The following is a 16430-nucleotide window of genomic DNA, read 5'->3' on the forward strand; positions in this document are numbered from 1 at the left end:
AGACTGGTCTCACCATGGTTGTGGCTGGTTCTGGAGGTCTTCAGCTGCCAAAGCTCTGGTCGGGGCAGGGAGGGAAACACAAGCTGCACTCTCCAAAGGGCCCTGGCGAGGACAGCCAGACGCGGGGCAGAAGACTCTTCATTCACTTCATTATTTGAAAATATGCATGCAGCGCTATACATGCTTGTGAGAAAATTAGCCAGGCGCAGTGACTGCTCTCACTGGGTGGCTCTCTAATAGTAATAGCTCAGTTACACTGCAATAAGTTCTGTGATGCATGTATTTTATTTTATTATTATTATTTTTTATATTGAGGTGCCCCCCAAGCAGTGATCCCTAGGTCAGGTGCGGAGCACTCCATGAGATTATTGGCCAGTTGGGCTGCAATGCTCAGTGAACCACATGATGTCGGGCATTGAACTGGGGTTGGTCAAATGCAGGACATGTTCCTTAACCCTTGAGCTATCTCTGCCTTCTTTCATTATTTTTGGGTGGCAGGGGGATCCACTTAAAGCAATGCTCAGGAGACCTTGGGACCACTTCTGGTGATACTTAGCTATCCAGGTCAACGATAATGTTTGTTGGGGCCACCAGGGATATACCTGGCATTGCTGGGGCAGATGGAGGTGGGTGGGGGACTGTGATGCATGGGGTGTCAGGAATTGAACTTTGGGTCTCATTCATGCAAGGCATATTTTTAAGCTATCTCTCTGTCCCAGGTCTGTGCTTTAGGACACTTATCTCGCATATAGCCGAACCAAGTTTGATCCCAGACCACTTATGGTTCCCCGAGCAATGCTAGAAGTGATCCCTGAGCACAGAGCCAGGAGTAATCCCTGAGAGTAGTTGAGCATGGCCAAATAATTCTTATCCCTCCCTGTCTTCTTAACCTCCCCAAACCCACCGTAAGAGGGGTGAGAAGGAAAGCCAGCGATGCTAGCTTACCCACTTAATGTCAGAAACCATTTTTTTCCCCTTTTTGATCACTCTCATGCAAAGTAAGCACCCTATCTGCTATACCATCTCTCCAGTCTCAGAATCCATTTCTTTTTTTGTGTATGGGGGGGCATATCTATCTGTGAACTTGGCTTACTCCTGGCTCTGCACACAGGGATTACTCCTGAAAGGGCTTGGGGAACCACATGGGGTGCTAGGGGATTGAACCTGGATCAACTGCATCCAATGCAAACTCCTTACCCATTGTATTATCTCTTTGGCCTCTGGAAACCATTTCTTGAATACACAATGAACCAAACATTTTAATCCACCAACTTATTAATTGCAAACAGTGGTGTGTATGTGGGCTGGAGCGATAGCATAGTGGGTAGGGCGTTTGCCTTGCACGCGGCCAACATGGCCACCCCGAGTTTCATTCCTCTGCCCCTCTCGGGAGAGCCTGGCAAGCTACCGAGAGTATCTCGCTCGCACGGCAAAGCCTGGCAAGCTACCCGTGACATATTCGATATGCCAGACACAGTAACAAGTCTCACAATGTTACTGGGCCCACTCGAGCAAGTCTATGAACAATGGGAGGACAGTGACAGTGACAGGTGTGTATGTGTATGTGTGAGTGTGCATATATGTGTGCGCATGTGTGTGATCATGTGCATGTATGAATGTGTGTGTGTTTGCTCCATTTCAACTGCTTTTTCCAGGCACTCCATGGGTCATCAGGAGTTCCTCACTCTGGGGGCTTGATCACCTTGGCAGGGCTTGGCCTCAGTTCAGTTCCCTTGCTGTCTTCAGCCAAGTACCTCCGGGGATCTGTAGGTAATAAACTTGGCAGGTACCGGTGTTTCTAAGGAATGTTTCCTTCTCTGCTCACGTGTTTGTGAGCTAGGCAGGGCATTGTGGTCTCCAAACTCAATGCTCATTTAAATGCTGCTCACCACGCGTTAAGATGGCAGGAAGAGTTGGATGGACAGGACTGGTTTTCTGGAGGCCTGGGCTGGAAGCGGCCTCATGAAACAAAGTGTGTAGTGTGGTCTTGAGAAACAACTTGGACCCCTTGGCCTCACCTTGCATTTTCTCCTCTAGGTTCATCACTTTTATGATCTCGGGCAAGTCCTTCCTATACTAGAGGCCTACTCTTGTCTGTAGTTTCTGAGTCCATATTGAAAAGGGTGTGAGCACAGCTGGTTAACATTCTGTGATTTACCTGACTGTCTAAGTTGGCTGCTTTGAGAGTAACTGGTGGCAGAGCTAAGATTACCTTAATTTTGCTGTGACTGACCCAGCCCTGGAACAAGATTTCTCTGACAAATTCTCGGGGATTCTCTGAGATCACCTAGTTGGATGAATTCCTGAGAAGACTGTCAGGCTCCTTCAAACTCCTAGAGATGGAATTGTCTTCTGAGCTGAAAGAAGGATGCATTTCTAGAGAATGTTCCTCTCGGCACATTCAGGGTTTTCGTTTCAAAGGCAGATGCCACTCTGAACTGGGCCTCTGCCCTTTAGTTCTTCCCAGCTCACCTTGGACAAAGTTGTCTGAGACCCACAGACGTGAGACCTTGATTTATGGAGGGACCCTGGGTGCCAGGGTGCCCACACACGCTGTTGTCACACCATCCCCAGGCTTCATGGGGATTTGGGGAGCTCAAAGTTATGGAGGAACAAATTCCTGGGCAGCTGTACCTCCGCCCTGAACTTTAGGAAGGCACAGCTGCAGATGGCCTTAGAGAATTTCATAGTCTGCTCCTGACTGGTCTCTCAAGGTATTCCAGTGCTATGACCGAGGTTTTGTTGTTCGTTTTCATTTGTCTGGACAGTGGGTATTGCTTTTTGCCAGCAGGCTGCTAGATTGTTCATATTGTACTTACCACTTAGAGTGTATTTTCTAAAGTCTCTTAGTCCTCACACTGACCCTTTGGGGTTGGAAGAATGATCCCATTTTATAAATTTCCTTACTGTTTGGATAACAAGAAAACTGAGAAATCTTGGGTGAGTTTTTGTTGTTGTTGTTGTCTGTTTTGAGGTCATACCTAGTGGTGCTCAGCATTTACTCCTGGGTCTGTACTCAGGGATCATTCAGGGCTCAGGGTGCTGGGGATCGATTGAACCCAGGTTGGTTACATGAAAAGTCAGCAAGTGCTCTACCCACTGTACTATCTCTTTGGCCCCTTGAGTGGGAATCTTATTTTAGAAGCATTTTCTTGCCTGAGGACTGGGAGTAAAATCCATAGTAAAAAAATTAAGGCAGGCAGAGCCCAGAGGGTTACAGTGCTTGCCTTTCCTGTGGTAAACCCTGACTTGATCCCCAGCACCATCTCTGGCCCCCTGAACACTTCTAGGAGTGAGCTGGAGATACAGAGCCAGGAGTATGCCCTGAGTATGCCCTGAGTATCCCAAAACAAATAAAAACTTAAGTCTGGGGAGATAACTCACAGAGTTAGAGCACATGCTTTGTGTGCAGGAGGCTGGGTTCCATTTCTGGCATACATGGTCCCCCAAGAACCACCAGGAGTGACCCCCCCCCCCCCCCAAGGCCTAGAGTAGCTCTGAGCACTATCAGGAATGTCCCTATAACAACATGAAACTTAAAATCTGAAAGCATTGCATTTTATCAACTGTACAACCAATTATATTTCTTTTTTTTTTTTGTTCTTTTTGGGTCAGACCAGTGACGAACAGGGGTTACTCCTGGCTCTGCACTCAGGAATTACTCCTGGCAGTGCTCAGGGGACAATATGGGATGCTGGGAATTAAACCCTGGTTGTCCGCGTGCAAGGCAAACACCCTACCTGCTGGCTATTGCTCCAGTCCCCCAACTATATTTCCAACCTCATGTTTTGTTTGCCCCCAATAACTCTGAAAAGGCTTAGATCTGGGAGGAGGGGTGGAATATCAGTTGATTTTATTGTCTTGGAGCTTTATTTGCCTCCGAAAGAAACCCACATCACCCCAATTGACCCCTGGAGTAGGAATCAGAGGTCTTCTTGCTCAAAATTCAGTATTTCATCTTTCTTCTTCCAGGAATCATTCTGCTTCCATTTTCCTGACTTTTCTCCCCTGTGTCCTGAATGTCTCCATCTGGGCATCTCAATGGACCATACAACTCAGGCCATGCCTGACCAGACCAGGCACCAAGGAACTTGCTCCTCCCTTCTTATTGGCTCCACCATCTACGCAATCTCCAAGCTAGGAATCAGGTGTGGTTATTGGTTCTTCCCCCCAAGCACCTGTCAACTCCTGACACGACCTCCCAGATCTCCAAGATTTCTGCCCCACCAGCCATTGCGGTCTCAGCTCTCCCTGAGTTAGACCCAGCTCACCATCTTGCTTCTCAGCTCCGTGCCTGGTTCACAATCTAATATCTGCAGTCCCCACTTTTCCATCTGGCCACTTCCTCTGTATTTGAGTCTCAGCTCTGACTTTCTCTTCCCATTATAAATAGCTCCTGACCAACCCCTTTATACCTCCATCAGTGCCCAGAGCCCCGGGTGTAACAATTCCCCACTCAGGCCTCCTCGTGCTTCCCACAGACTGTTTTCTTGACACCAACTGGGTAGAAGGAGGAGGCACAGTGTCCCTGCCCTGTGTCCACTTCAGCCTGGGCCCTTTACCTGGTCAGTATTGTGAATGAATTTGAGGGTTGGGAGCAGGGGAAAAGACACAGAAAACAAACAAGACTATTTCCCATTTATATGTCTGTCTCCCCAATCTGTGACCATTGTGAGCACATGACCCCAATACTTTTTCTTTTCTTTTTTAAAAAGTGATTATTTACTTGTTTATTTTTGCTTTTTGGGTCACCCCCAGTGATGCTCAGGGGTTACTCCTGGCTCTGCACTCAGGAATTACTCCTGGCAGTGCTTGGGATTACCATATGAGATGCCGGGGATTGAACCTGGATCGGCCGCGTGCAAGGCAAATGCCCTAACCACTGTACTTCGCTCTGAACCCCTCTTTATAGAACATATTGCTACTTTTTTTCTTCATTTTTTACAATTTTATTTATTGATTCACTGTGAGAGCAGTTACAAAGTTCTCGGGTCTAAATCTCAGTCATACAATGAAACACCCGTGCCTTCACCAGTGTCCATTCTCCACCACCAACAACCCCAGTATACCCCCAACCCACACCCTCCCCCTACCTGTGGGGCAGATGATTTCCACATTACTCTCTCTCTACTTTGATCACATTCAATATTTTGACACCAGAACCCCCATTATTATTTGAGATTTTACTCAGATCTGCTGAAAAGGCAACAGTAGACAATTTGTTTCCTATTGCTGGTTATGAATAACATATGATGTCGCGTGGCTGCAGTAGTGGCCGTGCGATTTTGAAATTCGAAATTTTAACACTTAAATCTGGAAGGCTGTCTGCCAAAATCTGCTGGGTTCTGAGGTTTGCTCCTGAGTCTCGGGGACCATGGCCATTAAGCAGCTTGATCAGGAGCTAGAAAGGCCGTTTGTGGGCGATGACTTGGGGTCTCGCTGGGGTGGGGAGGACAGGCCCGGCTACACCCCCATCCTGTGAGGCCCAACATATCTTGTCACGGCGGGCCCAAGCCTGACTGTCCAATGGCCTCTGGAGGATGACGGCCACCGAGCCGCCAGGGGGAAGCAGGTGGAGGGACAACACCCTTTCCCCCCTGGGGTGGCCCAGTGACAGTAACCTACTGCGGGGTCCAGATGCATTTCTGCCAAAAGCCACTGGGTTTCGAGATGTTTCTGAGTCTCTGGGATCATGGCCATTAAGCAGTTCAATCAGGAACCAGAGAGGCCATGCTTCCAATTATATAGCTGAGCCGGAGGTGGTTTGTGGGTGTGTCTCCCACATACCTAACTTTTGGCCGTTTCCTTCCTTGGTAAACTTTGCTCCAAGCTTTTGAGGTCTGGCCAAAGGCACAGCAGCAATTTTGGGGTATCTGGAAGTCTGAAGGCGCCATCAGGCTGCTGATGCACTCGCCTCACAGGTACAGATTGACACCTGCTGGCGGCACCATACTCCCCATATTGCTACTTTTTCTGATTTGATCACTTGACATCCCGTTACTCATGGATTTGCTCAAGCAAGCGCCAGTAACGTCTCCATTTATCCCTGTCACATGGTAGTGTAGCCCATTGGCATCTACTCATTCTAGGAACACGAAGAGCCTCAAACCAATCGTTTAGGGTCTTGATGAAGAAGTCTGACCATCTCGTAGGTGGGCTGCCACGCAATCTTTTGACGTTCCATGGAATCCAGTCGGTAATAGCTCTAGTCAAGCAGTCGTCTCCAAATCTTATTATGTGTCCAGCCCATGTGATTTTCGACGCCTTGGCAAATGAGACAGTATCCCTGATTCTTGATCATCGATGGAGGTTGGAACTCCGTATTCTTTCTCTCACTTGAGTGAAGCGTGGTACTCCAAGAATAGCTCTTTTGATTTCTCTTTGGGAGACTTGAGTAGTGTTCTCATCCTGTTTTCGTAGGGCCCAGGTCTCTGAGGCATATGTTAATGCAGGAAGAACAGTGAAATCAAAGAGATGTGCCCAGAGCTGGAGATTCTTCGTCCTCCTAGCTAAATTCTTCGACTCTCTTGAAGACGTTCCAAGCTGCTCTCTTCCTCCTGCGCAACTCGGGTGCCAGGTCATTTGTCATGTTGGCTTCTCGACCTAGGTACACATAACTGTTGCATTTGGAGATGGTCGTTCGGTTGAGAGCGAATGGAATGTCAGGAACGAGACCGTTTCTTATAAACATTGTCTTTGTGAGATTCATGGGAACACTGGCAAGGACGATTAGAGGCTGCCCTAAAAGTCTCTATCCCTCTTGGAGAGCCTGACAAGCTATTGAGAATATTCTGCCTGCACGGCAGAGCCTGGCAAGCTATTTGTGGCATATTCGATATGCCAAAACCAGTAAATACAATGGCTCTCATTTTCTGATTTTAAAGAAATTAAGGTAAAGGTAAAGGTAAAGGCCCTCCCGTTGATCGTCGATTTGCTCGAGCGGGCCCAGTAACGTCTCCATTGGAGACTTTGTTGTTACTGTGTCTGGCATATCGAATACTCTCGGTAGCTTGCCGGGCTCCCCGAGAGGGGCGGAGGAATCGAACTCGGGTCGGCCATGTTGGCCGCTTGTAAGACGAACGCCCTACCCGCTGTGCTATCGCTCCAGCCCTTAAGAAATTAGTTTTAATTTTTTGGGAGCTACTCCTGGCAGTGCTCAACCTGGAAGTACTTAGGGAACTTTATTGTGTGTGTGTGTGGGGGGGGGGGGTCTTAAGCAACACGGAGATGGCCCAGCATCCCCACCCCATACTTACCCCAGTTGTACTGGCCTTGATGGCTCAGTGCTCAAGCCTTGAGGTGATGTTGCTTGAAAATGGTGGCACTGGGGGCCACCAGGGTCACACCCAGTGGTGCTAGGGGTGAAGCCAGGCTCAGTCTATGCCAGCTTTTTATTTTTTTTCAAACCTGGTGTTGTTAAGGCCTTACTCATGGCTCTGCACTCAGGAATCACTCCTGGAGGTACTCAGGGGACCGTATGGGATGCTGGGTAGGTTCTGTGCAAGGCAAACACCCTGCCTGCTATTCTGTCTCTCTAGCTCCAGTATGCCATGTTTGATTCCAGCCCTTTGATATATCTCCTCAGCGCCTGAGGAATATTTTTTGGGGGGAGGGGAGTGGTTGATGTTGGAGAACCCAAGGCCTACACCTGTCAGGCTTAACTGTACCACTGACCCACATACCCCACTCCTGCTTTTAATTTGTTGGGAATATGCTTCGTGTCTACACTTGATCTTAGCCAAAAGGGCTGGAGTGGTAGCACAGCGGGTAGGGCGTTTGCCTTGCGCATAGCCAGGCCTGCTGAGCCAGGTACGATTCCTCCGCCCCCTCTCGGAGAGCCTGACAAACTACCGAGAGTATCTCGCCTGCATGGCAAAGCCTGGTAAGCTCCCCGTGACGTGACGTACTCAATATGCCAAACACAGTAACAACAAGTCTAAAAATGGAGATGTTACTGGGCCTGCTCGAGCAAATCGATGAACAATGGGAGGACAGTGTTTTAGGCTTCTTGTCTGAACTTCCCACACCAGAGGAAAGAAGTCTCTTTACTGTCCTTCCCTGGAATGGCTGGCACACAGCAGGGGACCAATGCATATTTACTGGATGAACAAAGTTTCTTCTTGTTCCAAGGGGTGTCAGGGGTGTTGCACACAGTAGGTTTATAGCCCATGAAGGAATAAATAGACACAGAAAGTGAAAGGAGACAATGGGAAGGGGGTGGTTAGGAGACAAGGGAGTCCAGTGAGGAAGTGGTGGCTTTATTCTTAGGCCCAGGACCAGGATGAGGGGAGTGCACAGAATTTAAGAGGGTCAAAATCTCAGTAATTAAGAGGAGTAGCATTTTAGTATGATGTTTTAAAAGAATAAGAATTCAAAATTCTATGATGAACCAAAAATAATGTTTTGGTTTTGTGGGGCCTTATCCTGTGGTGCTCAGTGTCTGCTTTTGCCTTGGGCTTGCGGGTTACTTCGGGGTGGTGTTTGGAAAACCGTGCAGTGTCAGGAGTTGGACCCTAGGCCTTATATGCAAAGCCCATGCACATCCCTATGAGCTCTCCCTCTGGTCCTGACCCATCCAAAATTTACGTGAAAGAGTATATTTGGGGGCCAGAGCAAAAGTACAGCGGGTAGGGTCTTTGCCTTGCATGTGGTCAACCCGGATTCGATTCCCTGTATCCCATATGGTCCCCCAGGAGTAATTCCTGAGTGCAGAACTAGGAGTAATCATTGAGCATTTCCAGGTGTGGCCCAAAAAGCCAAATAAATAAATAAATAAAATCTTAAAAAAATTTAAAATATTTTGTATATTAGGGGCTGGAGTGATAGCACAGTGGGTAGGGTGTTTGCCTTGCACGCGGCCCGACCCGGGTTCGATCCCCAGCATCCCATATGGTCCCCTGAGCACGGCCAGGAGTAGTTTCTGAGTGCATGAACCAGGAGTAAACCCTGAGCATTGCTGGGTGTGACCCAAAAAGCAAAAAAAAAAAAATTTGGTATATTGGTATATTTGTTGGGGCTGGGAAGAGAACTCAGAGGGCTGCAGCTCTTGTTTTGCATTCACAAGACCCCAAGTTCTTGTGCCTGGTACTCTGTACTGCCATCCCCCTCTGGTGTCTCGGGGATGGCCCTGGTAGACCCAGCAAAAACCTGAGCAGTGCTGCATTGCTAGGCTTGAGTGCAAAACTGCGTGATCCCAGGTGCCATTCAAATATCACTGGGATTGTTCCCCAGCCCTCTCTGAGTATTGCTTAGGAGTCCCAGATGAAGACATTTCGAAGGAGACTGCATTAGCCAAGAAATAATCAGAGCGCTGAGACAGAAAAGGAAATGGGAGCAATCTCTTGAGTTCCTTTTTGTCTTAACGAAAAACAGAGATTCCCCATCCTTGACTGTTTTCTACAACCTCTACAATTCAGTCTTACTATTCTCTATTGATTTCTCTAGAGTTATAAGCAGGAAAGAACTTGGAGGAGACATCACAGGGTTGAGTTTTTTTTTTTCTCTTCTGGAGATCAAAGCTCATGCCAGCAAGACATGTGCCCTACAGCTGCGCCATCTCCCTGGCCAGGTTGGGTGTTTTCCCAGAGACCAGAGGGGAAAAAAGGAGTTAGCCTGGGGTTGGCTGTGGGGCTTGGTTGGACAGAGATGTGGGCAGAACCCAGGCTTCCACTCGGTCCAGTCCTCTAACTTACAGGAAGTCAGGTGGGTGAAGGTCAAAACAGGAAACCTGAAGACAGAGGCTGGAAGCTTGAGTCACAGAGAAGATAAAGCCACCTTCCCTGCTTTCAGTGACTGGAAGAAACCATCCTGTGAATCCAAGCCACCTCTGTGAGGTCTGCAAATATCTGGGCTCCTCCAGAGACATGCAGCTCTCTGGGTGGGTTTGCTTCTTTCTTTCTTTCTTTCTTTCTTTCTTTCTTTCTTTCTTTCTTTCTTCCATTCTTTCTTTTTGGTGGGAGGCACACAACCATTGGTACTCAGAAAAGACTTCTGTTGGGCACAGGGGACCATTTGGGATGCCAGGGATCGAGGCTGGGTTGGCCGCACGCAAGGCAAACACCTTACCGGCTGTACTAGGCACTTTTCTTCCAAGGAGCAACCTAAGGAGTCACTGGGGAATTCTTCAGGGAAGAGGAGGGGATGGAAACGTCTATGTCTCCATGGGGACTAGATGTAGCTGGGAAGTTAAACTGCTGCCTTGAGACGGGGAGACACAGCCCAGTCAGTGGTCAGAAGTGGAGACTGGTGTGATTTCTGGTGCCACTGGGTGTAGCCTCGGAGGCCCCCAAGTCCCTCCAGTTGTGGCTTTCATGACCACAGAAGCACTGCATGGGTAGGCGTTGAACTGTTCGGTCTAGTTGGCCAAGTTGCTGGGAATGGCCCAGGGTTCCCTGAGCACTGCTTGGGAGTCCCTCCCAGTGCTAGCTGACTCAGGTCTCCTCTGGTCCCCAGATTGTCCTTGCCCTCCCTGTGTCACCAAGATCCCTCACTGTAGTTCAAGATGCTGATGCTGATGATGTGGCAAGGAGGCTGCCACTACAGGCAGCTGGCTTCCTCCACAGTTGGCCCCATGCTGGGCCTTTGCTTCAGGGATATTTCCTCTCCCTGATCTCACAGCAGCCACGGGAAGCAGGGATTTTTGTCTTTTGTATCTAGTTGAGGCATCTGGGTCGCAGGTTCAGGGAAGGAGAAAGCTGGGCTGGGAAAAGGTTTGGTTGCATTTACCATAATATAGCTGCAGGGGGCGCCCTTGTTCCACAGAACGAGCCAAAATTCCCTACCAGGCATTGACAGCCTGCCCCAAGGGCCGGGCTAAGCCCTCTTCCTTTCAAACCCCACCATATAATTAGACTTCTCAAAATATTCTCTGAGTGGGTTTGGGGCAATCATATGCTACAGCCTTCTCCGATTTCACGAGCAGCCTCTGTGGAGCTCGGGAGCAAAAAGTCACGCATCATCCACACTGCAGATGGGGCTGCGTTTTGTACAGCTGAAGTCAGCTCAGCCACTGGGATTTAGCAGGTGGCCAAAAGCCTTCTGGAAACAGTCACATTGCTGGACCCTCTAGCACCCCCCACACCCCTCACCCAATTTCCTAGCCTTTGTCTCGTTCCGTATCAGCAGCAGACTCTCAAGACAGCAGTTGCTTCGGTTTTCTGCATATGTGTGAGTAATTTGGTTCTCTGGATGTGTGCCAGCGTGTTCTATGTAAACACAGTACACTGAGCCCGATAAAGCTCTTTCCTTGGGGCTGAAGGGATACCTCAGTGGGAAGGGCGACCTGGGTTCAATTCCCAGCATTCCATATGGTCCCCTGAGCACCTCCAGAAGTAACCCCTGAGCATCACCGGACGTGACTCAGAAATAAAACAAAATAAAACAAACAAAAAAAAAGCAGCTTTCTTTTTCCAGCTGAAGCTCAATTTCTGAGATTGCCATATAAGGCTGGAGAGATAATACAAGAGTTATTAATTAATTTATTTGCTTTTTTGGGTCACACCCGGCGATGCACAGGGGTTATTCCTGGCTCTGCACCCAGGAACTACTCCTGGCAGTGCTCATGGGATGCTGGGAATCGAACCCAGGTTGGCCGCGTGCAAGGCAAACATCTTACCCGCTGTGCCATTTCTCCAGCCCCAATACAGGAGTTATGGTGCTTGCCTTGATGCGAAGGACCCTGCACACATAAGGTCTCCCAAGCACCACCAGGAGTGATCCCTTGAAGATGGAGCCAGGAGTATCCCAGCACAGCTGGGTCTGACTACAAAACGAAACAACACATCAAAGGGGAGTTAACAGTTATATGTTCATTCCTAGTGGCAGATCTTGGCTTTTGAAAACAAAACCAGAGTGAGACAGAAATGTTAAAAGCAAGTTAACTATCTAAAGAGGTAGGATGGTGGAGTGGTTAAGTATGCAGATCTGATGAGGGGGGAAACTCGACTTCTATTAGATCAGTCATTTACTGTGTGACCCTGAGCTTGTTACTTAGCCTCTCTGTGCCTTAGTTTCCTTTTGTTTAAAATGAGGGAAGAGCTGGGGAAGATTCCTCTGTAGACCAAAGGACTAGAGTGCATGCTTTTTTTTTTTATTAGTGAAACACCATGAGGTACAGTTGTAGATTTACATTTTTTTGTGCTTGGGTTTCGATTATACAATGATCAGATACCCATCCCTCCACCAGTGCCCATTTTCCACCACCATGGATAATATCCCTCCCACCCCCATCCCTCCATCCCCTCCCGCCTCTGTGGCAGGGCAATCCCCTGTGTTCTCTCTCTCCTTTTGGGTGTTGTGGTCTGCAAAAGAGGCATTGAGTGGCAAACATGTTCAGTCCATAGTCTACTTTCAACATGCATCTCCCCTCCTGGGAGGATCCTCCAAACACCCTTTATTTGGTGCTCCCTTCTCTATCTGAGCTGCCCTTTCCTCTAGAATGCCTGGCTGGCCACTAAGCTATGGATTAATCCTCCTGGTGCTGATCTCAGCTATTCTTGGGTATTAATCTCATATTTTTTTACTTTATATCCCCCAGATGAATGCAATCTTTCTATGTCTATCCCTCTCTTTCTGACTCATTTCGCTTAGCATGATACTTTCCATGTTGTTCCACTTGTATGTAAATTTCATGACTTCATCTTTTCTAACAGCTACATAGTACTCCATTGTGTAGATGTACCAAAGTTTCTTTAACCAGTCATCTGTTCTTGGGCATTCAGGTTTCTTCCAGTTTCTGGCTATTTTAAAGAGTGCTGCAATGAACAAACAAGTGCAGATGTCACTTCGACTATACATTTTTGCCTCTCTGGGATATATCCCCAGGAGTGGTATTGCTGGGTCAAATGGGAGCTCAATTTCTAATTTTTTGAGAATCGTCCATACTGTTTTCCAGAAGGGCTGAACCAGTCAACATTCCCACCAGCAGTGAAGGAGTGTCCCTTTCTCGCCACATCCGTGCCAGCATCGGTTGCATTTGTTCTTTTGAATGTGGGCCAGTCTCTGAGGTGTGAGATGGTATCTCATTGTGGTTTTGATCTGCATCTCCCTGATGATTAATGATGTAGAGCATTTTCTCATGTGCTTTTTTGCCATTCTGATTTCTTCTTTGAGAAAGTTTCTGTTCATTTCATTGCCCCATTTTTGGATGGGGTTGGATGTTTTCTTCTTGTGGAGTTTAACCAGTATTTTGTATATCCTGGATATCAACCCCTTGTCAGATGTGTATTCGGCAAATATCCTTTCCCATTCTGTAGACTGTCTTTGTATTTTGGTCACTGTTTCTTTGGAGGTGCAGAAGCTTCTTAGTTTAAGATAGTCCCATTTATCTATCTCTGTTTTCACTTCCTCGGCTAGTGGCGTGGCATCTTTGAAGATACCATTAGCTTCAATGTCATGGAGGGTTTTGCCAACTTTGTCTTCAATGTACCTTATGGTTTCTGGTCTGATGTTGAGGTCTTTAATCCATTTTGATCTTACTTTTTTTTTTAAATTTTTTTATTAGTGAAGCACCATGAGGTACAGTTGTAGATTTACAAATCTTTGTGCCTGAGTTTCGGTCATACAATGATCAAATACCCATCCCTCCACCAGTGCCCATTTCCCCCCACCCCCCCTCCCACCCTGCCTCTGTGGCAGGGCATTCCCCTTTGTTCTCTCTCTCCTTTTGGGTGTTGTGGTCTGCAAAAGAGGCATTGAGTGGCAATCATGTTCAGTCCATAGTCTACTTTCAACATGCATTTCCCCTCCTGGGAGGATCCTCCAAACACCTTTCATTTGGTGTTCCTTCTCTATCTGAACTGCCCTTTCCCCTACAATATCCGGCTGGCCTCTAAGTTATGGAGTAATCCTCCTGGTGTTGATCTCAGCTATTCTTAGGTATTGATCTCATATTTTGTTGCTTTATATCCCCCAGATGAATGCAATCATTCTATGTCTATCCCTCTCTTTCTGACTCATTTTGCTTAGCATGATACTTTCCATATTGTACCACTTGTATGTAAATTTCATGACTTCATCTTTTCTAAGAGCTACATAGTACTCCATTGTGTAGATGTACCAGAGTTTCTTTAACCAGTCTTGATCTTACTTTTGTACATGGTGCTAGGCAGAGTTCTGAGCCCATTTTTTTGCATGTAGCCGTCCAGTGATGCCAGCACAATTTGTTAAAGAGGCTTTCCTTACTCCACTTCACATTACTTGCACCTTTCTCAAAGATTAGATGATCATATGATTGAGGGGAGATGTCAGTGTATTCAACCCTGTTCCATTGGTCTGCAGTTCTGCCTTTGTTCCAGTACCATGCTGTTTTAATTATTACTGCTTTGTAGTACAGTTTGAAGTTCGGGAGGTTGATTCCTCCCATTTTCTTTTTCCCAAGAATTGCTTTAGCTATTCGTGGGGGCTTATTGTTCCATATAAATTTCAGGAGTGTTTGCTCCATTTCTTTTGTATCCTTATAGGGATTGCATTGAATTTATACAATGATTTTGGTAGTATTGCCATTTTGACAATGTTAAGTCTCCCGACCCATGAGCAGGGGATATCTTTCCATTTCCTCATGTCCTCTTTTATTTCCTGAAGTAGCGTTTTGTAGTTTTCTTTGTACAGGTCCTTTACTTCCTTAGTTAAGCTGATTCCTAGGTACTTGATTTTCTGGGGCACAATTGTGAACGGGATTGTTTTTTTCATGTAGCTTTCTTCTCTCTCACTGTTTGCGTATAGGAAAGCCATGGACTTTTGGGTATTGATTTTATAGCCTGCAACTTTACTATACGAATCTATTGTTTCTAGGAGTTTTTTGGTGGAGGTTATTGGGTTCTCTAAGTATAGTATCATATCATCTGTGAATTGTGAGTGCTTGATTTCTTCCTTTCCTACCTGAATGCCCTTAATATCTTTTTCTTGCCTAATTGCTATTGCAAGTACTTCCAGTATTATATTGAACAGCAGTGGAGATAGTGGGCATCCTTGTCTCGTCCCTGATCTTAGAGGGAAGGCTCTCAGTTTTTCCCCATTGAGGATGATGCTTGCTGTAGGCTTGTGGTAGATGGCTTTAATTATGTTGAGGAAGGTCCCCTCTATACCCATTTTGGCTAGGGTTTTCATCATAAGGGGGTGCTGGATCTTGTCAAATGCTTTCTCTGCATCTATTGATATAATCATATGCTTTTAATCTTTTCTTTTGTTGATATGATGGATTATGTTGATTGATTTCCGAATGTTAAACCATCCTTGCATCCCTGGGATGAATCGTACTTGGTCATGGTGTATGATCTTTTTGATGAGTAGTTGGATTCTATTTGCTAGTAGTTTGTTGAGGATCTTTGCATCTGTGTTCATCAGGGATATCAGTCTGTAATTCTCTTTCTTTGTGGTATCTCTGTCTGCTTTTGGTATCAGTGTGATATTTGCTTCGTAGAAACTGTTCGGAAGTGTTTTTGATATTTCAATTTTGTGGAAAAGCTTAAAGAGGATTGGGAATAAGTCCTCTTTAAAGATTTGGAAGAATTCACTAGTGAATCCATCTGGGCCAGGACTTTTGTGCTTGGGGAGACTTTTTATTACCATTTCAATTTCCTTGATGGTGATAGGTCTGTTCAGGCATTCCAGGTCTTCTTGGTTCAGCCTTGGGAGTCTGTAGGAGTCTAGGAATTTATACATTTCCTCAAGGTTTTGATGTTCCATGGCATAAAGCTTCTCAAAGTACTCCCTGAGGATCCTTTGAATTTCTGTAGTTTCTGTTGTAATGACCCCCTTTCCATTTCTGATTCGGTCTATTAGGGTTTTCTCTCTCCCTTTCTTTGTGAGTTTTGCTAGAGGCTTATCGATCTTGTTAATTTTCTTGAAGAAACAGCTCTTGGTTTCATTGATCTTTTGGATTGTTTTTTGGGTTTCCATCTCGTTAATCTCTGCTCTGAGTTTTATTATTTCCTTTCTCCTGTTCGGGTTGTGCTCCTTTTTTTGGTCTTTCTCCAAGCTCTTAAGCTGCGAGGTTAGGTTACTTATGTGTGCTCGCTCCTCCTTCCTGAGGAATGCTTGTAGAGCTATAAACTTTCCTCTTAACACAGCTTTTGCTGTGTCCCATAAGTTTTGGTAACTCGTGTTCTCATTTTCATTCGTTTCTAGGAATCTTTTGATTTCCTCTTTGATTTCCTGTCTAATCCACTTGTTGTTCAATAGCGCACTGTTTAATTTCCAGGTGTTTGATTTAGTTTTCTGTTTTTGTGTGTGATTTACTTCTAATTTCAGCGCATTATGGTCTGAGAAGATTGTTGATACAATCTCTATCTTCTTAATTTTATGGAGGCATGTTTTGTGGCTCAGCATGTGGTCTATCTTGGAGAATGTTCCATGTACGCTTGAGAAGAATGTGTATTCAGCTTTTTGAGGATGAAGTGTCCTGTATATATCTACTAAGTCCCTTTCTTCCA

General features: G+C 46.4%; 1 non-coding gene across 1 annotated transcript; it reads left to right on the forward strand.

The window, feature by feature from the left end:
* Positions 1–4459: 4459 nt before the first annotated feature.
* On the forward strand, positions 4460–4588 carry LOC130032243 (small nucleolar RNA SNORA51). Its single transcript, XR_008793792.1, has one exon. It is a non-coding gene; the product is annotated as a small nucleolar RNA SNORA51 (small nucleolar RNA).
* Positions 4589–16430: the final 11842 nt, after the last annotated feature.

Source organism: Sorex fumeus, unplaced genomic scaffold, assembly GCF_029834395.1.
Source record: "Sorex fumeus unplaced genomic scaffold, SorFum_2.1 ptg000047l, whole genome shotgun sequence".
NCBI lineage: Eukaryota > Metazoa > Chordata > Mammalia > Eulipotyphla > Soricidae > Sorex > Sorex fumeus.